A 23,721-nucleotide genomic window follows, 5' to 3' on the forward strand; every position below is an offset into this window, starting at 1 on the left:
AAAATAAAATTCATTTTAATAATTAAATACTTACCTGCTATCCCTAGCTATACCTTTTCAAAGGGTTTAGCTACTCCAGAAATCTTAAAAGTGCCGGAATTCGGCCACCTCTCCTACTGAAACAGATTAGGTTAAGCATAGTACAATGTAACCTAACCGGAAATCAAGAACCGTAACTCATCTTCCTTTTCTGGAGAACACCGAGACAGACCGCCATTTTTCTGCTCCTGTGGAATTTGGTGTTTTTCTTTCATTTCTGCGTGGTGTTTTGGGTTTATGATTGATAGATTACTTAATTTATCATTTCTGCTACATTCAGAAATCTTTTCTCTTTAAATTTCGTTGTAAATATTGTTATTTTCATAATTTGCCGGTTTTGTTTACGGGTTCGTGCACTCTTCTATAGTGGTCATTTTATATATTAAAATTAATAGTCTATATAATGTGACATAGTTACATTATTAGTATACCTCTTCAGTTACCTCGCGCTAAAAGCGAGTTATTCCCTAAAGTTTGATGTTTAAGACATTGGATACTTTCAGTTTGTTATATTTCTATTGTAACTATGAATAACATTTGTTTTTTTAATAACATTTGTTTACTAATAGACCTCTGCTCTATTGCCATATTGCTTTCTGTGTGGTTGTGTGTCAATAAAGTTCAACTATTGCTCTGACTTACAGTCTTTCCTTATACTGCACACTTTGGGAACAACGTGGAACAACAACATACCAGCACAAATTGCTCACAAATAAGAAAAGAGCATATGGTAACCAAATGTGTGACAGTGGTGAGAATCTAACGATCCCATAAAGAGGACCTTATCAGTGCCAGGACCATATCTACTTAGACCCCTGACGAGAACAACAGAGGACCAGACCACAGCTGGAACCACCGACAGCCGACCACAGCTCGGACCAGAGACAACCACCCACAGCCTGGACCAGTCTTTGCCTTCCACAGAGAGGCGAGCACAGCCGATTCAACCCGGACCAGACAGCAGACAAGTCTACCAACCATGTTGACAGAACAAGGTAGGCCCCTATTTACTGTAGATGCAATTGGAAAGTTCAACCCGTCCCTTAATAATGATGCTCAAAGTTGGCTAGATAGATATATTTACTGTGGCAGATTAACAAAAACAGCGCCTGAAATAATGGCAAAATTATTCAGAATGTTCTTGGCAATGGGGACTGCTTTCAATTGGTTCGCTTCATTACCCGAAGAAGTGATTTCTGATTTCGACAACCTCAGTTCAAAATTTTTGCAAAGATTCAGTAAAAAGCAAGACTCCATACAGATCACAACAGATATTTTCCACATAAAACAAAAACCAGACCAATCAGTTCGGGAGAGCATCTATGAGGTTCAGACTAAGGCCAAATAAGTCAATTTGCCTGAAGCTACAACCTTAAGTGCGATAAATGGTGGTCTTTTATTACACATAAGGACTGATCTCAGAGGAAACTCCCCTGCTAATCTGGAGGAGTTTTGATTAAGCGCAGACCAATCTGAGAGTGCATATGCCATTCATCCCCTTTTGGCTAACTTTTCTGAGGCAACCTTCACTGAAATTTAAACAAGAGGGCCATGATGGCCCTGAATCGCTCACCTGACTCATTAAGATCAGATGAAAACTATGACCTCTATTGTCTACACAATGTTTTTCTATGATTTGACCTAGTGACCTAGTTCCTGACTCTAGATGACCCAAATACAATCCCAATCCAGATTTCATCAAGATAAACATTCTGACCACAGTTCATAAATATTGGATGAAAACTGTGACCTCTATTGTCAAAACAAGGTTTTTCTATTTATTTGACCTAGATTTTTACCCCAGATGACCCAAATACAATCCCACCCAGATTTCATCAAGAATTCTGACCAAATTTCATAAAGGTTGGATGAAAACTGTGATCTCTAATGTCTACACAAGGTTTTTCTATTATTTGACCTAGTGACCTAATTTTTGACCCCAGATGACCCAAATAAAATCCCAACCCAGATTTCATCAAGATAAACATTCTGACCAAATTTCATAAAGATTGGATGAAAACTGTGACCTCTATTGTCTACAGAAGGTTGTTCTATTATTTGACCTAGTGACCTTGTTTTTGACCCCAGATGACCCAAATACATTCCCAAACCGGATTTCATCAAGATTAACATTTTGACCAAATTTCATCAAGATTGGATGCAAACTGTGACCTCTACTGTCTACACAAACAAATTGTTGACGGACGGACGCACGGACACACGCAGGCACGCACAACGGACGCCGGACATCACACGATCACATAAGCTCACTGTGTCACTTCATGACAGGTGACCTAAAAATATGTGTCGGAGATAAACATGAACAGTTGTTGTTAAAATCCCATAGAAACAAGGGCTGTTTGTAAAACATGCATGCCCCCCTATATGGGCTATAAGTTGTAGTAGCAGCCATTGTGTGAATACATTTTTTGTCACTGTGAATGGTGGTGGTGGTGGTGGTGGTGGTGGTGTAGTAGTAGTAGTAGTAGTAGTAGTAGTAGTAGTAGTAGTAGTAGTAGTAGTAGTAGTAATAGTAGTTGTAGTAGTAGTAGTAGTAGTAGTAGTAGTAGTAGTAGAAGTAGTAGTAGTAGTAGTAGTAGTAGAGTAAGTAGTAGTAGTAGTAGTAGTAGTAGTAGTAGTAGTAGTAGTAGTAGTTAGTAGTGGTAAAAGTAGTAGTAGTAGTGGCAGTAGTAGTAGAAGTAGTAATAGTAGACGTGGTGGTGGTGGTGGTGGTGGTGGTGGTGGTGGTGGTGGTGGTAGTAGTACTAGTAGTAGTAGTAGTAGTAGTAGTGTAGTAGTAGTAGTAGTAGTAGTGGTAGTAGTAGTAGAAGTAGTAGTAGTAGTAGTAGTAGTAGTAGTAGTAGTAGTAGTAGCAGTAGCAGTAGCAGTAGCAGTAGCAGCATTACAAGACCAATACTTAAGAATGATCAAATGGGAAAAGGTAACATAGCACCAGCAGTAAATATGGGCTCATTTACAGGTCAGATTTGGAATCTGCTGTAAAATGAGATTTTGAATGAATTAAAGGGAGGCAAATCTGTAATAAAAAGAACATGCATAAACCGTAGTTGTTTCCCTTGTTTGAACCATGCTAAATCCTAAAAAGTTTGGAAAGAATTGGATGAAAAATTTGGACTTTATTGCATAAACACCATTTTCTCAATTCAAGGGGAGGTAATTCTGTACTTCATGGACCAATAATGCTCATTTTTTGTAGGGTTTGTGTCCTCATTGATATAAAGACACTGTGCAAATTTGGAAAGGATCGGACAAAAAATGTGGAAGATTTTTGAAAGTTTTCACAAAATAGGCAAAAACGAATAAACATGCAAAGTTCAACGAGCTCCTGCGGCCATGTTTTTTGACGAATCAAATTTCTTTGAACAACTTTTTCAGGGGAGCCCTCAAAGGTCATCCCTGTGAAATTTTTTGAAAATCTGATGAGCGGTTTCTGACAAGAAGATTTTTTAAGGTTTTTACCATATATGGTCATGGCGGCCATCTTGGTTATGTGATCAAATTTTTTTTAACAATTCTTTTGTCCCATGACCTTGGGATGCTCCACATGAAATTTAGTTGAAATTGGCTCAATGATTTAGTAGAAGAAGATGTTTACAAATTTGTATACGGACGGACGGACGGACGGACGCCGGACGCTGAGTGATCACAATAGCTCACCTCGAGCTATCGCTCAGGTGAGCTAAAAAATGCTTAGGTGGAGTAAATATGTTGGATATGAAAAAAAAAGTTGATAATTTGGTGCATAGACAAGCATTACACTTAGGCAACTCTGTCAACACAAGCACAAACAACAACAACCATAACTTCAGCATTCAAAGCCACGTACACTCAACACAAGAAATTTTTCAAAACATAACTTAAAATGCCGTGCTTGTGGACACTCAGGTGATCATAAATTTTCAACTTGTTTTGCCGATTCAAAGACTTTTTACTTCTGTGGAAAGAAGGGTCATATCCAAAATGCTTGTTTTTTATTCAAAAAAGCAAATAACCAATAGGGTTTGTTGTCTAAACTTGGTAAAAGAGGGAACTAATTAAAAAGGTCAGATTTGAAAAGACATTGTAAAAAGAACAAATTATTACTCTAAAGTAGGCTTAATTTTGTACTTGCAGGACTTATCCTGCTCCTCCTACTGTCATGGACAAGGCTTTCAAATGGAGCGACAGTTGTGCAAAGGAAAAATTATGGGACCATTTTTCATTTGCAAGGAAAATTGCATGCTTTGGCCGAGCATTGGTCCCATACCTACGTTCTACAGCTGGAATACCCTGGCTTTAACAATCTACAGTTTTCAACCTGTGATTACAAGGACACGTTTGACACGTTACATCGGATGTACCATGAGTCACAAGTTTATGTCAACAACATTTTCTCAACTATAAACTCTTTGATACCTGATCATGAACAAACCATAAATAGAAAACGCCGATCGCTCCTACCATTCACAGGTAAAAATGGAAAGGGACTATTTGGCCGTGCAACATCTGATGATGTTGAAACTGTTGCATCAAGAGTAAATCAACATATAAGAAACAACTACAATATGCAATTAGATTTTGCTCATGATTCTAAGCTTCTACACTCATTTATGCTGCACTCAGATGCAAGATTTTTAAATATTGTTAGGTGAATTCAAAATAATCATGATCAAACTGTTGCAATAAGTTCAGATTTTACTGACAATTTTCTGAGATTTCAGCAGGTTCAATTCCGAGTAACTCATGTTTTAGCAAATATTTTAAAGTTTTATAACATGCATTAGGAATGTTATGGATCTCTTCTTGACGGAATCATTACTCAAATTAAAATCTCCACTAAGATTATTCCATACAACATTTTTTGAGGACAGTCTTCATAACATCAGTAAACACCTTCATACAAAACATTATAGGTTAATTTCCACCAACCCATTATTTTACTATAAACATGCAAAATTTTCCTTTTTCAATTCTACTCATGCCACCCAAATTACTAACCTTCAATTAATTGCAATTTCATGGGATGGTAATCAATATGTTGAACTATCCAATAACAATCAATGCCTGCCTTCGCTTTTCCAATGCGCTTAACTGTTCCTCCCATTTACCTCTTAATATTCAACCCCTCAATAGTTGTCCAGTATCTTATGGTATTACACCAGCAGTAACCCAGTTGAATGAAACTCATTTTCTAGTGTTTAACACCTCAGACATAACACTTGATTGTCCTGGTCGTACTACTAATGTTTCAGGCTGCCACTTCTGTATCAGTACTGTTGCTCCTACTTTATTTTGACTCCACGGCAAAACATAGTATACCCCCCTCCCCCCCCCCGACCTTTAATAAACCGACAATTAAATTTGCCAACTTGTTAACAGTAAGCCAATTCAACATGAGCTGATGTGATTTTAATTAATTAATTTACTTATTAAAAAACTATGTTACAGTTTGTTGTTTCTTTAACTGTAATTTAGCAAACTGTGAAAACAATATGAATATATTGTAATACCTTCAAATTCACTTCCAACATGGAACTTCTAACGAACAAACGCGGTCAGCCTGTGCTATGCTTAGAGGGTCACTCGTACTCAAACTGGCAGTAGCTAGCTGTACGGCCCCCTATGACTAGCCAATAGGCTAGCTGTATGGCCCTGTACAAGTAGCCTATTGGCTAGTCGTACGCCTCTGTATGTATAGCCTTTCCTATGGGGATTGTCTAGCTGTACAGCTTAATAACGCATTGAATTGTCATTCAGTGCTATAAATCAGTAATAAGTTTGTTTAAGCTCATAAAAGTACACACATTCTTCATCTGTTTCGGCTCCCTTTCATGTAATACAGTTTCTAATTTGATTCTTTAATAAGTCGACGTTCCTAAGTAAGGTGTGAAAAACTGTTTAAATGAGTAGCGAAGTCGATATTATGAAATTCAATGACGGCAGCCTTCAAAGATACGTCTTAAAAATTGAGTTACAAAAATAATTTAATTATCTTTTAGAATATTGATAAATACATGGTTTCATACTAGTAATCTATCAGTTCTCTGAAAATGGCCGTGTCTTTAACCGTTGGGGGAAAAATTCTCCTCATATGGTGCATTCATAGGCAAATTGAACTGTATCAGCGTTCAAATTGTGTACAGTTTTACATACGTAGTTCAAGGAAAATTGAGGCTGCTAAAAGCAGATGCCCTAAAAAAATTTCAATGAAAATCTAAAAGTGTCCGAAATTACATACAGTTGCATTCATGGAGGGAATAACTTCAAATCAGAAGGCAGAGGCAAGCGAAATCAGAGGTAAATAGGATAACGTTCGCATTCTTGATATTCCTTATTCTGTTTAGGCTGATTGAAATTATTAAGCAGATTTATTTAGGAAAGTTGTTCCCCTTGAATATGTGACATAACGGTATATGCTTATTGTTTATTCTTATGATAGAAATTTAAGTACAGATAGATTTAATAATAGGGAAATATTTTTATAATATGTTTGAGTATGTAACATTGCTGTATGTTGCGGGTATTTAGAAATTAACATAACAGATGTCAGTTCGGATGGGATATGTAATGAAGTTGGAAAAATTGATTTTGAAAGTATGGTTTCATTTCTCCAATGTAGTTCATTTATCGGGAACACGTGTTGATTTGTATTAGTCCTGATTAACAATTTGGCTCGTAAGTCAACATTACTTAAAACCAATACATAATTAAGATATGATAATTATACAAGGGTAATTCCAATTTCCCAAGATACATAACGATACAAGTGCGGATTGAATGTGTATCGAATGTGTATCGGGATTTACATAATTGATTATAGAAGTGTTAGGTTTATATTACCAATGAGGTTTGTCCATAGATAACATCTAGTTATATTATCAAGTATGCTTAATGAAATGAGGTTTCCTGTTCCCAAAGTGATAATTGTGTATTGCACTTTTCTGCTGTGACAGATGCATGAGCATCCATCCAATCAATAAGGGTTATTCGAAGGGGTTTGGTTTAGAAAATCGGGGGAAAAGTACAGTCAACCAATCAAGAATGGGATAGGAAATATCTAAATTTTATGTTTATATACCTTGGAATAAAATGCCGTGTTATTGTGGTAAGACATTCAAGTCTGCGGTTAGAGATTTGTCAAGTCTTCTTGACGTGGTGGCCATGTTGGCAGCCACACTGTAAAATTATACTTCATGAACATTAGCAAGCATTGTGTTAGAAAATATTCAACAGGAATAAATATCGATGAAAACAGGAATGAACTTTGATTGTTACTGTGTGTTCGCCACGAACAATACGTCATTACGTGACAAATAGTTGCCTGTTTGAAGTTTAACAAGCAAATTCGTTGAATTGATATCCCCAGCCGATATGCTTCTGGACACAAAAGTGTTATATTTCACACTCAAAAAAGCATTTTTTCAAGACACAAAGGGCCATAACTCCGTTATTAACATATGGTTTACAATTCCATTTGGCGTGCATCATCCTCTTATCCATATATATACTCATGACAAGTTTCATTGAAATTCGCCAAAGCACTTCCAAGAAATGGCTTCGGACGGACGAAAAGACGGATGGAAAGATGGAAGGACGGACAACGCCAAAACAATATCCCTCTGCCTATGGCGGGGGATAAAAAGTATCAAATCAACATATTTTCATGAATATGAAGACATTCTATTATTTTAATGAAACATGTTATTGAAGTGTATATTTTTTTTATACTTTTTGTCAAGTAATATAAATGACAAATATATTGATTTTTTCCTCCTGAAGCTTTTCAGCTTTTAGTATTAAAAAGGTAGTTTTATATAAACAGGCTTCACCGATGTATTTGATAGCTTAATCAAATGCACTGACGTTCATGTAGCGAAAAATATTTATCATCTAATCAGCCTGTGTGGTAGCACACAATTTTAAGTACATGTTTTAGCACGTTTTCTCATGACGCATGGCAAAGAAATCTGCACATAGATCAATAAATAATCAATATATTTATTTGTTATAACAGCCGTATGGCTAGAGAGTCCCTATCCCAAAATGCTATACATACTGAGCCGTACGACTAGCCACTGCCTAACTTTCATGTGACGCCTGCAATCTGTTATCGTTATGCACAGTTCGCACATCATAGGTGTAAAAGTGGTCATCATCGATTGATACTACCATTGTTTATATAGCAAATATTGATAAAAGATAACGGTATTTATTGATAGATTGTACTTGAATACGATGTTTGCGTATAATTAAGACTTTTTTTTGTTGCTACCTAATTTGCCAGAAACACGTTTTAAATTAAATTTAATTGTTATATAAATTCTATTTCTTTGCTATTATATAAATATAACTTCTGATTTCAGGTAACACAAGTAAACGGTACGAATTCTCATTCGCACGAAGCAGATCATGTGATGATTGAGGCGAACAAATTACGATTTTAAATCATGAACTCTGCTTTCCGGACTGTGAATTCAAACGATCGGATACGCTTCAGGCGGACTCCTAGGTTCCAGCCAAAATTGTGGAATGTCCACGCAGCGACCATAAGGTCCAGCGACAGCACCAACAATGTCTGGAATAATGGTTTTTTGGCATCTGGTCCGCCACGACAACCCGTTGCTGTGAGTTTTGATTGGCTGCCTGCAGCAGGACAACGCGTTGGTGGAAACGGATGTCTCCTACTGAGCAAGGGCGAATCGGTGGAGAAACGTGTAAAGAAAAAGACGGTGAGCCACCTATAGACACTACAGACCTTGAGCGAACAGTATGTGGCTGGAACCATGTCGATGGTGGAATTTCTGCAGAGTGTTGGGCACCAAATTCATATTGGCCACTAGGATGTGTTACGAATAATGACAACTAACTCGTATAAATTCAGCTGTGTGTATAAATGTTCATATCCGTTTCTTTTTGTTTGTTGGTTAATTATAGGTAGCCTTTGATCGGCGTATACTACGTTTTGCCCTGGAGTCAAAATAATGTAGAAGCGACTGTCCGGGTTGTCAAAAAATGTAGGAGCGATTGTCCGGGTTGTCAAAATAAAGTAGGAGCGACTCTCCGACCTGTCAAAACATCCTAGGAGCGACTGTCCGCCCTGTCAAAACATTGTAGGAGCGACTGTCCACCCTGTCAAATTTAGCATAGGAGTGATTGTCCGTAGGAGATACTGTCCGGGATTCCATCTTTTATCGCACCAATGCTGTTTTACTGTCATGACCACTCTATTCCGGAACCGTCCTGCACCCTGTTTACCTTGCTCTACTTCAACAGCTCTTCAATGCGGAGGTATTAGCAATCATTGAGGCCCATGTTGCATTTGAATCATCTCTCAACATTACCATACCTTCTTTCAATATTTCATAATTTCAGTACATTCCTTGCCACAGAAAAAATTGAAACCTTAAACCTTAAGTAGATGGCTGAGGCAGCTAAAAATAACCAAGAAATATATAGTTATCTAGCAGAACCCATTCTTGCCCTAAAAGACTATGACATTGATGAAATAAATTAACCCCTTCTTTCATTTTATCAATAGTGTCAACCACCTTGTCCATCCTCTGTCTTCCAGGGATGATCTACCTGTACTTTAAATACTGTATATTAGCATCATTGCTAGCACTTACTCACATCACTCATACAGCACAAGCTGCAAACTTGCCAAGTTTCATTTACACTACACAAGCACCGACGACAAAAACCACCACATTAGCTCCTCTACACAACATGACAACAACAACTTACTCGCCTTTACTTATGTTTGCTGCGATTCTATTTGTGTTTGCCACATTTTTGCCACATTCAAATTTCTAAAATACTGTTTCAATTCAAGATTCTCTAGCACTCTGATCCTGGAAATCACTGATGGCATGAATGTTGCACAAATCCCATGTCTTCAACTACCACCATGCATTCAACACTTAGAATTCTTGGGAGATAATTTTCTCTCTTCTGTACAAGTCAAATTTTCCATCATCTTGACACTTATTTTAGGCTTTGGTGATTTAAAAATTCTTAACAATTAAATTCGACAACTGCCCTCTTCCCCTTAATCCAAAAATCATGATAACTCCACTTCAAGCATACAAGGTAAATCGCCTTACTAAACAAAAATTCTCAGTGTACCTTTGGATCAACCAAAATGGCATTTGCATTCCAATAAATGTAAAGTACTCTTCAAGGGATCCTCCAATAAGTACAAATTCATACCCTGAGATCAGTACAGCTTTTATGCAACATTAAAAGTCTCAACTTCATGATGGCACAACAACAATCACCATACAATGTACACCTACAATCACTCTTTTTTTACATTCTTACGTGTTCCGTAAGCCAACAACATTTTATTCTTTAGACATGTAAAACTAAGTTTGTTTTAAATGGTTTGAACTTCCCAAATGAGCACTAATGGGGCCTACCAACGTTGTACAGTGTATACACTTGTTCACAAATGACTTTTAAAGACATGTGTAATCATTGCTAGTATTTGCTGTTTCATGTTTTTCTCATGTTTCTGTATATATCACTCATCTACATCATGATCATCATTGCGATTGTTCATTGAAAATTTCCTTGTATGCTTTCAATTTTTTACAATGCAGGAGCATTGGTTTTACAGCAGAGGGGTCTGAAGATTTCACAGTGTTATTTTAATGACTTATTTTGTCATTTGAATATTTGTTAATTGCTTTATGTCATCTGCATATTTGAAAATTGTATATAGTAATAGTTTCATTGTTATTTGATTAATTGAATATTTGTTTAATGCTGTATGTCATTTGTTTATTTGTTCCTTGTTGTAGGTTATCATGATCTTGTACAGTTACACTTGATGTCTATGTTCTTGTCCATCTCTGGCAATAGGATATTTAGGGTTCACACAATTTTAGTTGTAAATCCAATATTATGCAACATATTTACATCACTTTTTGTTAAGAAATTCATCAAAGACCTAATATTTCCAATATTAGCAACAATGCTTATTAAAGATTATTGTATCAACATTACATTCTTTCATAGCTTTGCTGTAACGTCATTCGATGTTTCCTGATTCCAAAACAGATTGACCAATTTGTCCTTTTAAGTTAAGGAATTCTAACCAATCAGCGCCATGTTTTAAAAATACAGTCAACCAATAGAAAATCTTCTCTTTAGCATAGTTGTATATGCAAAGATTCTTGTGTTGAGTAGCTCGTTTATATTAAACACTTCAACTGTTAAAAGTAAAGCTATTTTTAAATTATTAGATTTTTATTAAAGCACCGCACCAACACTGAAAAGTACCCTATTATATGTATGGTTCATTCCAGTAAAATCAGGCTGACCATATGGCTGTTTTCCACCGTTTTAATGCATAGTATTTATTTTCAGCAGTGTGCTCGGGCAATGGTTTTTAACCGAAGTCCCGAGGGTAAACAACCCCATTAGTCAGTCAGTTCAATACCTCTGCTCTATTGGCATCTTGCTAGCTGTGTGTTTGTTTGTCAATAAAGTTCAACTGTTGCTCTGACTTACAGGTAAGTTTGATGTTTAAGATATTGTATACTTTCAGTTTGTAATATTTGTATTGTAACTATTAATAACATTTGTTTTTTTAATAACATTTGTTTACTAATAGACCTCGCCATCTTGCTTGCTGTGTGTTTGTGTGTCAATAAAGTTCAACTTATTGCTCTGACTTACAGTTTTTCCTGATACTGCCCACTTTGGGAACAACATGGAACGAGTACTAAATTGCTCACAAATAAGACAAGAGATGTGTTGGTCAGAAACACAATGACCCCTACTGCGCCGCTTTGAAACAAAATTTCTATTTATCATTTGGCTGGTATAGAAATCATCTCCCTTTAAAGCTTATTACTTCCCTTGGATTTTGTCCAATCCAACCCGTGGGGGGGGGGGGGGGGGGGTCTGTAGACAGTCAAAATGACCAAGTCAGACATCACTGACAACCAAGGCCTGATCAAAGAGATCATTGCCAGAGTTCATCATGTACCTATAGACATAAGTCCAGAGGTATGTAATGAAGCCTACCATTCACAAATTAGTACAGTAAAGAAATGATAATTATATCATTTAAAAAAACTTTGACAAATCATTCATTTGAGTTATAAATAATTCAAATAAAAAATCTGTACAACAACTGTAAAAAGAAGTTAAATTCTTGGGAAGGAAATATATAATATGAGATTTATAATTATATAAATTACTTCCCTTGAAAATAATTGTCTCTAACAAATCTCTATTTTTAGTAGCAAATAATTAAAATCCACTACGGTGACTGCAGATTTACCACTCAATGTGCAGCTCCTTGAGATACACATGCATGCTAAATATCAAGTTGCTATGTTCAATATTGAATAAGTATCTCCCTTTAAAGCGGGTATATACGATTTTTTATATGTGTTTAATTGTAATATATTGATAAAATATGTTACAATAACACAAAATATGCAAGAAAAATTATACATTAAAGCCGAATTTCATAAAATGCAGCAAAGACAAATGAGCGCCCCGAGCCGATGGTGACGTACAAATTTTCCTACAATAACCGAAGCATTCGTCTTTGTATTATAAACTGTTAAACTACGAGGGGTGTTCCAGAAGTTCGTGGATTTTCTTCATTGAACAGAAACGTTACACGTCCGTGTGCGCATTGTGCACATGTTTAAATCTCTGATATATATTTATTGTTTCCATGATATTTGGAGAGTAGAATTGGAAAGGACGAAATATTCTTAACATGCTATTTGTTTGTCCATTTATGTTACCAAATGAAAGTTATAGCGAAAATCCACGAACTTCTGGAACATCCCACGTAAGTTTAGATGCACATCGTGCATGTATGGTATACATGCTGGCGAATTCAGCTGTACAGCCGTTTTCAATTCCAGAATTAAATATCTGGCTTATTTCGCATTTTTCGACACATGTTCTTCTTAACTTTTATTTTAATTTATACTGAAATATATATATTAAGTTTTTTACACAGTTTATATAAATTCATAAATATTTGACAAAATTGTATATACCCGCTTTAAAGCTTATTACTTCCTTTTGATTTGTATTTTTGACCTTAGACCTTGAAGGATGACCTTGACCTTTTACCACGATTTGCTTGTCAGAAACACAATGCCACCTACTGCGCCACTTTGATTTATTTAAAAAAAATAAAATAAATTGGCAGGTCAGATAATTATATTTAAAGCTTATAACTTCCCTTGGATTTGTTTTTTCGATCCCTAGACCTGGAAGGATGATGTTCACCTTGACATTTTATCACTCAAAATGTGCAGCTCCATGAGATACACATGCAAGCCAAATATCAAGCTGCTATCTTCAATATTTAAAAAGTTATTGCCAATGTTAAAGTTTTTTCCGGACGGACGGACAGACTGACATACTGACTGACGGACAGTTCAACTGCTATATGCCACCCTACCGGGGGCATAAAAAGAGCACACGGTAACCGAAAGTGTGACATATACAAGGAACTTGTGTAATTATGTGTATATTTTGTATTCAAATCATAATATTGATAATAAATCCAGAGTTTGAGTTAGTTCCCCCAAACAAGATTATTACTCACAAAGGCAACTAAGAACTTCCTTTGTGAAAATAACCACCTTTGAAACACATCTTTCGTTGGTGCTCAAATTATGTTATGGAAAGTACATTACATATACGACTAAATATTGTTGTTGAGCATGTAAAATACTACTAAAGAGAAAGAATATGAATTTTTTGTAGGAAACAATGCGTTTAGCGTAAAAATTATATATTGAAATGAAGAATTTCACTTAGTATGTTGTTTTCTTCCAGAAATTCCCAATTTTAACCCTATCTAGATTGTTTAGATTCAAATGAGTCCGTATGTGGTAAAGGAAGGATTGCGCACAAAGGCAGAGTTGAAAAAGAGTCTCCAGGACTTCTGGAGGAAAGAAAAGACCATTGAGTTGTGCAACAGATACATTGACCACATGTTCAAAGCTGCTCCGGTTTGTGTTGCTATGAAGGGCAAGGCAACAGGCGACTTTCTATGCAGGCTGTTCAGTCAACGCTTAAGCAGGAAGTTTCGAACATTTTGCAAACTGATAAGCACGGAAAATATGGTACCTTAACTAACTAGTCAGAATGTTGTGTAATAAATACTATGGCCACAAATTCCTGACATTATGAAACTGTCACAATTAAGGATATGTGATGGATGTACATGTATTTAGCTTCCCTTTGCTATTCTGTAGAATTATTTTTGTATTTGCATATTAGTCAGTAACATGTTATACTTGAATGATATTTACCATTGCATATGTTTGATCTGTTCCACTCTGATATATATGTCATGGTAAAACACCAGGAAAATACAGACTTTATATCTTTTCATGTTTTCCTTTTTACACGGAAGGTAATAATGTAGTTAAAGAAAGCCTGTATATTTTATTTCATGCCTCAGTTTCACTGACTTGGGTTATTACATTTCTTTAGTTACCTCACCAACAAGTCAGCTACAATACGATCTTATACAACCGCGCACCTGCCGGTAACTCCATCACGTCCGCGCGCTCTTAGTACCAATATAGGAGACCTACTTTAGATGTAAAGACTCAAGCCGCTGATAGGTAATAAATAGTAGATCGTGTTGTTTAACTCGTAGCGTGCCAAATCCTTTTCTAAGCGAATTGTTGAATAAATACAGTGAACACCTTAAATAATCAAATAATCTTAAACTATACCTTCAAGTTAAGACTAATAAGACCTACCCACAAGGGGAAAAATGCAACGCGTAACAAAAACATTAAAAATGAAAACTTCCGCAAACATAACCGCTACGCTTATGGTGACACCGAAGATCCAAAGATCTTCTTTCCGCGTCGGAGACATTTCATTGGATTCGGAAACGGGTACACCGTACACCGTCACATTAATCCCAAAGGACCCCCTGACCCCAATTCAACATGTCTCGCATAACTTGGGTCCAAGCCCGGATACCATCCCTGAATCAATCCCAAACTCTCCACAATTCACGGCCACTTTGATAAAAAAACGACGCGTCGCATCTAACAATCTCTCCCCCCTCAAGGGACAATCAAACCCGCTATGATAAGACGTTGATGATACCAAATGACCCTCCCAGGCCCCAGTCTGCTAGGCAATCTACCAAAAATGGCCCTGGCCAGGCAATATGGCTCACCCTCTGTCTTGGCACTGGCGCGGCAATTTTTCCCGCGCAACAGGGCCAAGGCAATTGGTGAAGCCTTTGTAAAGTTCGTTGGGTCTGAACAAGCCAAACCGCTCAAAGAAGTAAAGTCCGGACTACTATTTAAAATAAGAAAAGAGAAAAGACACGATCCATAAAGCGCATCAATTCTCCTTTGGCAGTTACGACTTCAAACTGACTGAGCAACCCAAATTAGGCAAAGGTATAATTCATGTCCCCAAAAATGCGAACATCAAGCAGCTAAAAAATGACCTTAAATATAGGCCTAATGTAGAGGCCGTCCATAGTGGAATAGGAAATGATTTTATAACAGTTACTTTTAAATCAGGAAACGCACCAACCAATATCCTAGGCCACAACGTTAAGCCCGCACTATTCACTAGCCTACGGTGCTATAAATGCCAGATGCACATCAAGGGGCGCTAAGAAGTGCGCAAACTGTGGTGGGGGCCACAGCGCAGCGTATAAGGGGTGCCCAGTGTACCTCAAATACCAAACTACAATTAACAGCAAAAACCTGCGACTTACAAACAATTTACCTAAATAACATGAAAACAACAAATCAGCGCCCTAACTTAGACCAAATTGCTAAACAGCTGGTAGGTAAATCCGAAGCCGAAATACTGGCTATACTCAAAAATAAATTCCCCGAAAGAGAGGGTGAGCATCTCACCGTCAAAACCACACCGCCCGTGCAACCATCACCAACGCCCGTTCAATCCACAAAACCGAAACAGTTTATGAACCCTCTTCCCACACAACAACAACAATCCAAGCAAGCACAAACCCATAACCAATATATTAACACAAACAACCCTGTAACTCCCAAACAACAACAACAAACACCACGACGTACACAACACCAACGTCATTACTGGCAAACAAAAAACCATGAGAGCTCGCCTCTACACCTAATTAGGAACAAACTTAGTCTGAACCGGTTCTGCCCGAAATCCCGCATCATGCGACATAGCCATCACAGAAGGCAAGCGCTCGCGTCGCCGTTCCCGGTATACTTCCGTCACGCTTACGATATATATTAATATTACAACCTTTTAAGCGTGTACAATCTACCACTACAAGCCCCTCAATGGCTACGACAGCAATTAATAATTTTCCAAATCTTACCGTAATGTTGTATGAGCTTCAAAATTATGTAAACAATAATGAGGTACATGTTATATGCATTCAAGAAACCAACTGCAAAAGTAAAAATAAACAAGTTCAACTAAAAGGATATCAAGAGCCCGTTAGATCAATAGAAGGAAAAAAAGCAACGGCCACGGGGTAGCTATATATGTAAAATTGAGCATCCCATTTACTGAAATCAAGATTAATCAAGATTGCCCCATTGAGTCGTGTGCTATCGCATTTTACCTCACTAAACACCTTTCTTTCCGTGTTAAATGTGTATACGCCCAGACTGCCAAAAACTATTATAAAATTTTCCACTCAATAGATCATAGAAACAACAATATTATCGTAGGTGATTTTAACCTTAAGCACCCCTGCTGGAACCCCGAGGGCGATCCACGATGCGACGATAATGCGGAAAACCTATTAAAACTAATGAATAACACCAGCCTCAATTTCTTAAACGACGGACAGGTCACAAGACTGTCCGACCGCGCCGATCAACTCGACAGCGCTATTGACCTCGCACTTACGTCAGCTAACCTTCAGGCAATAAGCGATTTCAATGTAATTTACAATTCGTTTGGTAGTGACCATCTCCCTATCGCAGTAAATATAAAACTAAGAATAGAACACTCCCTTCCGTCAATGCAGCATAAGTGGAAAATCCATAAGGCTTCACATGAACAATGGAATAACTTTAAAGCTCAATGCGACAATGAATTTACCCCTAACCAAGATACTACAGACTTTAACACCCACTTCCAATCCCATTTAACTAAACTTAAAACGGCGCTAGACAACTCAATCCCTGTAGCCAACAAAAAACCTAAAAAGATCAAAGTTTAACGTTCTGTACCCTGGTGGAACCAAGAATGCGAAGCAGCCATTAAATGTCGCGAAAAATGTAGGAAACATTTCATCGAAACCAAAACAAGCCCTAAATACGAAAAACTCAAAGAAGCGCGCGCAATGGTAAGGCAAGTAATTAAAAAAGCGAAATTAGATAGTTGGAATGAATTCTGCAACAATCTCTCATACAAAACCACTAGTAAGGAACTTTGGGATCAGGTGCATCGAATGCAGGGCAGACCGCCCCCCATAACTCCTATATTCCGTATAAATGGAGAGGTTCTAGTAACCCCATCGGTGCAAGGACCTTATCTCCTTAAATCCTTGACGAGAGCAACAGAGGGCCAGATCACAGCTGGTGCCACAGACAGCAGACCACAGCTCTGACCACAGACAACCGTCTACAACCGGGACCAGTCAGTGCCTTCAACAGACAGCCAAGCAGAGCCGGTTAAGCCCAGCCCAGTTAACAGACAACTCAACCAAAAACAGACCAAGGTAGGCCAAGTTTCCACATTGAATTGTCATTGAAATCTGACCGACATAAGGGGTTTAAACAATACATTGCCTCCATTTAAAATTATGAAGCTTCATGGGTTAAAAAAAGTACAAGAAATTGAAAATATTTGAGCAGGAGGCCACCTGGGGGCCGCAGGGCCCCTGGATGGTCCAGGGCAAAGCCCTGATCAGGCGTGCAGAGGCTCCTGAAGGATAGCAAATTGATTTGCAAATAGGAAGCTATCCTCAAGTATAAGACCAACATATGTTGAAAGTAATTCTTGCAGCTTACTTAACATGCATGCAATGGAAAAAAATCCATGGTTATGTGTGTACATTTACAATAACTTTATTCAGTCATTTGATCTATTCTTTTTTATTAAGCATACACTCTTTAACTTAAAGAATGACTAACAAGAGATGTATTCGTCAGAAACACAATGCCCCCTACAGCGCCGCTTTGAAATAAAATTTCCCTACCAGGGAGTTATGTTCGACAATAAACAAGAGCACCGCCTTGCCCGTGCAGACCGCTCATCTATTTTCTTTTTAAAGGTGAAGGGACTCTCAATTTCAATCACAAAGGAGGGAGGGGATGAGTAAAGAGGGGTGTATAGTGTGGGGGTGTGGACATTTATTACATTATCTTCCAAAAATGCGGAAAAAAAATGCAAAAAAAAAGAAAACTTTTCGTGGGTGGGTGGGGGGAGGGGATTCTTGAATGCCATGGTTGGACGGTATTTCAAAAATAAAACAAGGGACAAAATTGTCACAAAACCAGGTTTTCATTGTGAAAAAAAATCTGATAAAGGGAGAAAACTCAAACTGAACTTTTGAAATGACCAAAAAATTAACCCCCTTTGTAAGTTTTTTTTTTTTTAAATCTATTTTTAGTCGTGGCGACCTTGAAATTGGAGATATTGATGTGATTCTTTCGTGGGACACACCGTCCCATGATGGTGAACAAATGTGCCAAATGATTTTAAAATCTGACGATGAACGACATAGTTATGGCTCGGACAAGCTCATTTATGGCCATTTTTCCGCTTATTCCGCCAGCCCGCCAGCCAGCCCGCCAGCCCGCCCGCATTCGCCAATCTAATAACCAGTTTTTTCCTTCGGAAAACCTGGTTAATAATAAAATAAATATTTGTGTTTTTTAACCGTTTTAAAAAAAAAATTGGGGGGGGGGGTGGGGTGGGGGGTAAAGTGTGAGGGTGTGGTGGTCATTTGTGAGATGATCTTAAAAAAAAAAAAAAAAAAAATCGGGGGGGGGGTGGGGGTGGGGGGGGGGGGGATTCGGGGAGGAGGCCACGGGGGATGGTTTGGGTGGAGTCTATTGGTCTATTGTGGTATGTCAGGTAAGAGTAGTTTTGTCAAAGAAGTATCAATCAAATCTAATCATAAATAAAGAAGTTATGGCAATTTTAGCAAAATTTAATAATTTGACCTTGAGAGTCAAGGTCATTCAAAGGTCAAGGTAAAATTCAACTTGCCAGGTACAGTAACCTCATGATAGCATAGAAGTATTTGAAGTTTGAAAGCAATAGCCTTGAAAAAAATGTCAACAAAGGGTCAAAATTAAGTAAAAATGACAACCAGAGTTATGCAACTTGTCCTTTTACTGTACCCTTATGATAGTTTGCGAGTGTTCCAAGTATGAAAGCAATATCTATGATACTTTAGGGGTCAAGACCAAAACACAAAACTTAACCAAGTTTTCAATTTTCTAAGTATAAAGGGCCCATAATTCCGTCCAAATGCCAGTCAGAGTTACATAACTTTGCCTGCACAGTCCCCTTATGATAGTTACTAAATGTTGCAAGTATGAAAGCAATAGCTTTGATATTGTAGGAATAAAGTGGACCTAAACACAAAACTTAACCAAATTTTTCAATTTTCTAAGTATATAAAGGGCACATAATTCTGTCAAAATGCCTGTCAGAGTTACATTACTTTGCCTTCACAGTCCCCTTATGATAGTTAGTAAGTGTTGCAAGTATGAAAGCAATAGCTTTGATACTTAAGGAATAAAATGGAACTAAACACAAAAGTTAACCAAAATTTTCAATTTTCAAAGTATAAAAAGGGCACATAATTCTGTCAAAATGCACGCCAGAGTTATCTAACTTTGCCTGCCCAGTCCACTCATGATAGTAAGTAAGTGTACCAAGTTTGAATGCAATAGCATTGATACTTTGAGAAAAGTGGACCTAAACGCAAAACTTAACCGGACGCCGACGCCAACGCCGACGCCAAGGTGATGACAACCGACGCCAACGCCGACGCCAAGGTGATGACAAAAGCTCATAATTTAAAAAAAAAAATAGGTGAGCTAAAAAAGAACTAGAAAATGCTAGAAAAGCAAATGAAACTATTGCTTTGCTTGAATATATTGTAATATGTAATAGTTATGATATTATATATTATTATTATATTAACAATTAAATTTACTTACACGTTTTATTAACACCAGATACCTGCTAATAATCCATTGTTTATCACAACACAGTAATTCCAATCCAAAAATACGCTTCATGCTTGTTCACTATGACGCTGTTAGCGAGCTATGTAGGAATACAACATACATTTTCAATTGCACAATATAATTGTTTTTCCTAATTATTATTCTTCAAAATTAAAGGTTTTCACTTGTATTATTAATCTTAGGATGTACTTGTTTATTGCATTTGGTAATGTTATGTTCCAGTTGCAAATGCTTTGGAACTATTTTGTTACGCGTAGAAAGCCTATGCATCGTACAATCTTTCATTGTATTATTTAACTGTTAAACAGACTTTAAATGCAGAACATTACTGCCTAATATGATGTATTATTTAATGTTTTTTAATATGAATTGCTTTTTATAATGTTACAAATCATATTAAGGAATTCCTAAGTGCACGTTGATTGGTCGAGACGCCTAAGTTTTGGAATCCAAAAGCATCTTCACTATAAATAGCGCGCAGCATCACAGATTCGTCACCTCAGTCACTGACTCAAAATCTAGGTCATTTAAAGTCGGAAACCTACCAGTTTAATCTGAAGTCAACATAATGGTAGGGAATAGTTCTATAAACTCTTAAGTATTTTAAGTTATTTACAAAACTAACCGGCTGACAGTGATGCTGCACACCTTCATCATACTCATAGTTGTTTATTTTTTAAACTAAACTTCTAAAGTCTCGTTCTACTATTTGAATATATTTGTTAATCCTCTACTCTGTTGTTTGTTCATTCCTGACAACTTAGAAAGACGTGTCTAGGTATTACAATATGATTTTTTTTACTTTACTTGGATTTTGTGTTTTGACCTTTGACATTGAAAGATGACCTTGACCTTTCAACACTCAAATGTGTAGCTTCATGAGATACACATGCATACCAAATATCAAGTTGCTATCTTCAATATTGCAAAAGTTATGGCTAATGTTTAAGTTTTCGGACAGGACGGGACGGGACCGACGGACGGACGGACTTTCAGACTGCACAGACTAATCTGGGACAACACTTTACGCACATGAAATAAACTCCTTTTCATAGAGCACGGCATATTGTACATATTGCACATCACAAGACTAACATCCACTCAAACAAAAATACAACATAGCACATGGCCCCTGCCCCACACATGGCCCCTGCCCCACTCATACTTTGAGCCTCGCTCTGGGAAAACCGGGTTTCATACATGTGCGCAGTTTTTTCTCAGATTAGCCAGTGCAGTCCTTACACGTTTATCAGGGATGACACTTTCTTCCTTCACTGTATTTTGCTAAGAAGATACTTCCTTGAAATGAAAAATACCACAACAGCGTAGTGTCGCCCATCATAGGTATGTGCGGACTGCACGGGTTAATCTGGCATGACACTGTAAGCACATTAAGTAAGCTCTGTTTCCTCAGATCGAGCCTAATTTTCATATCCAGAATACCTGAGCCCCATTTTCATATCCAGAATACCCGAGCCCCATTTTCATATCCCGAATTCCAGAGCCTCATTTTCATATCCAGAATACCTGAGCCTCGTTTTAATATCAAGAATACCAGATGTTTACCATGAATACTATTATGGACATATTTTTAAGGCATATAATTATTTAACTTTCATAAGAGCATTAAGAGTAAGAGTATTAGAAAGTAGGCTGTGACAATACATAATGCCAAATCCAAAGCAGAGAGTGACCCACAGTGTTCCCATCGACAAACTGTTGGGTTTTCAAATCAAAACATGTGACAAACTCAAACATATTTCCAACATATTTTTCAGAACAAATAGATAAATGCATAGTTTTGGAGGTATGTTAACCAAGTAGCACACATCTAAACAAACAGTGAAATAAAAATTTACTTGTAAACAGGAAGTGTCTAGACACCTAGAAGATACAGAATGGTTGTTACAATTGAATGTGACTAATAGAAACCCATACATCATGTATGTTATATGATCACAACCGGTAAGTTGCTTTGTCTTCAGTATTTGGACACAATTATTTCAAGGTCCTGAGAAAGGATGATGTTATATCATAAACACTTGTAATATATTGCGCAATTTACTCAAATACAGTCAGACTTGCAACATAAAAATGTTAAAATATTATCAAATGCCAAAAGTCAATCAGATGGTCGGAAGTCAATGGTGTCCCGTCAGGACAGTGCCTTCAGCCAACCTCTAGACACACCCTCATAGACAAGGTGAACTTTATTGACCGTAAACAAATGATGCCGAATTCTAAGGATGCTGCACCTGGACTTAACGATATTGTGACCTGTAGTGCGGTCGTAATAATTGTAGTAAGTTTACATAGACAACGGTCTAAACACTGTCTGCAGAATTGAAAGTTACATATGGCATAGGTATTTTTAAAAGCTCTTAACGACAGGTAAAGATAAAATCTTGACCATCCTATTATTAATATGACTCATTAATCGTTGCCAAAAAGGGGTAGGCTTATTAACGAGTGGCATGCATCAAATATTGAACGCGTACGCGATTATCATTATGTAATGTAGTTGTCCGTTACATTTGCATTCGATGTCAGTTTGGAATTGGATAAATAATACTATATCAACAGTTTATATGATCTTAAATGATTTAATTACATAAATTTTCGTAACGTAGCTTAAATAAATTTAAGATTTAAGGTTAAATCGACAATCTCAAACTATCTCTCAAGTCTAACATAATGACATTCGATTGGACCAGCCTTGATCTAAATGGTTTTAAAATAATATTAGTTTTGTCAAGCTCATTAACAAGTCAATATTTCCATGGATATTTTAAGTAGAGAGAGAACTCATTTAACAGTCATTCAATCATAAACGGTAAGATTATATGCAAATATATACCATTGCACATCCGTAACTCATTAATTTATATATATATATTTATAGAAAGTAAACAAAACTTTTCAAAGGGGCGCAACTCTAACCACTGTGTAAATTGTGACTGGATTACATAACCGCGAAGAGTGATCGATTTTTCCCGTGAAAGAATTCCATCGTAAAGACCAGTATTCCTTACATCAATAAACTTTCTCAACACTAATTTATTGTGTTGACATTTAAAAAAAACCTAACGGTATTGAGTTAAATGCACATATTACTTAAGATCTATGTATAGTTTTTTAATTGTCAAATTTGGACAGAAACTATTCGAATACGGATATAAAGAAATAAAAGTTTAACATAAAATAAAAAATAATGAGACATGTGTGTAAAATACTATAGTTATATACAACATATACATTAGCATTTTATGGCAGATGATCTTAATATCTTATTTGATGATTTGAAAAAAAAAACAAAATATAAGACTTACCTTTGAAAATAGTTGTTAAAGCATTCCACTCAAAAAACTCATTTTGGTTATGTGTGACTATTCTCACTGTGACATGTCTATTGTTAAAAGATTTCAAACCAGTACAAGTTCCATTGTTTTTGTTTTTTGTTTTGATTTTAAGTTTTTAATTTAACTCGCGTGAA

General features: G+C 36.8%; 1 long non-coding RNA gene across 1 annotated transcript in view; it reads right to left on the bottom strand.

Moving 5' to 3' along the window:
• Window positions 1-18,489: 18,489 nt before the first annotated feature.
• LOC127851055 (uncharacterized) overlaps window positions 18,490-23,721 on the bottom strand; it is a 52,363-nt gene continuing 47,131 nt past the window's right edge. Inside the window, exon 4 of the long non-coding RNA XR_008035635.1 lies at window positions 18,490-18,786. This is a non-coding gene — a long non-coding RNA (uncharacterized LOC127851055). The remainder of the gene's footprint in view (window positions 18,787-23,721) is intronic.

The sequence above is a fragment of the Dreissena polymorpha genome, chromosome 11, assembly GCF_020536995.1.
Source record: "Dreissena polymorpha isolate Duluth1 chromosome 11, UMN_Dpol_1.0, whole genome shotgun sequence".
Lineage (NCBI taxonomy): Eukaryota > Metazoa > Mollusca > Bivalvia > Myida > Dreissenidae > Dreissena > Dreissena polymorpha.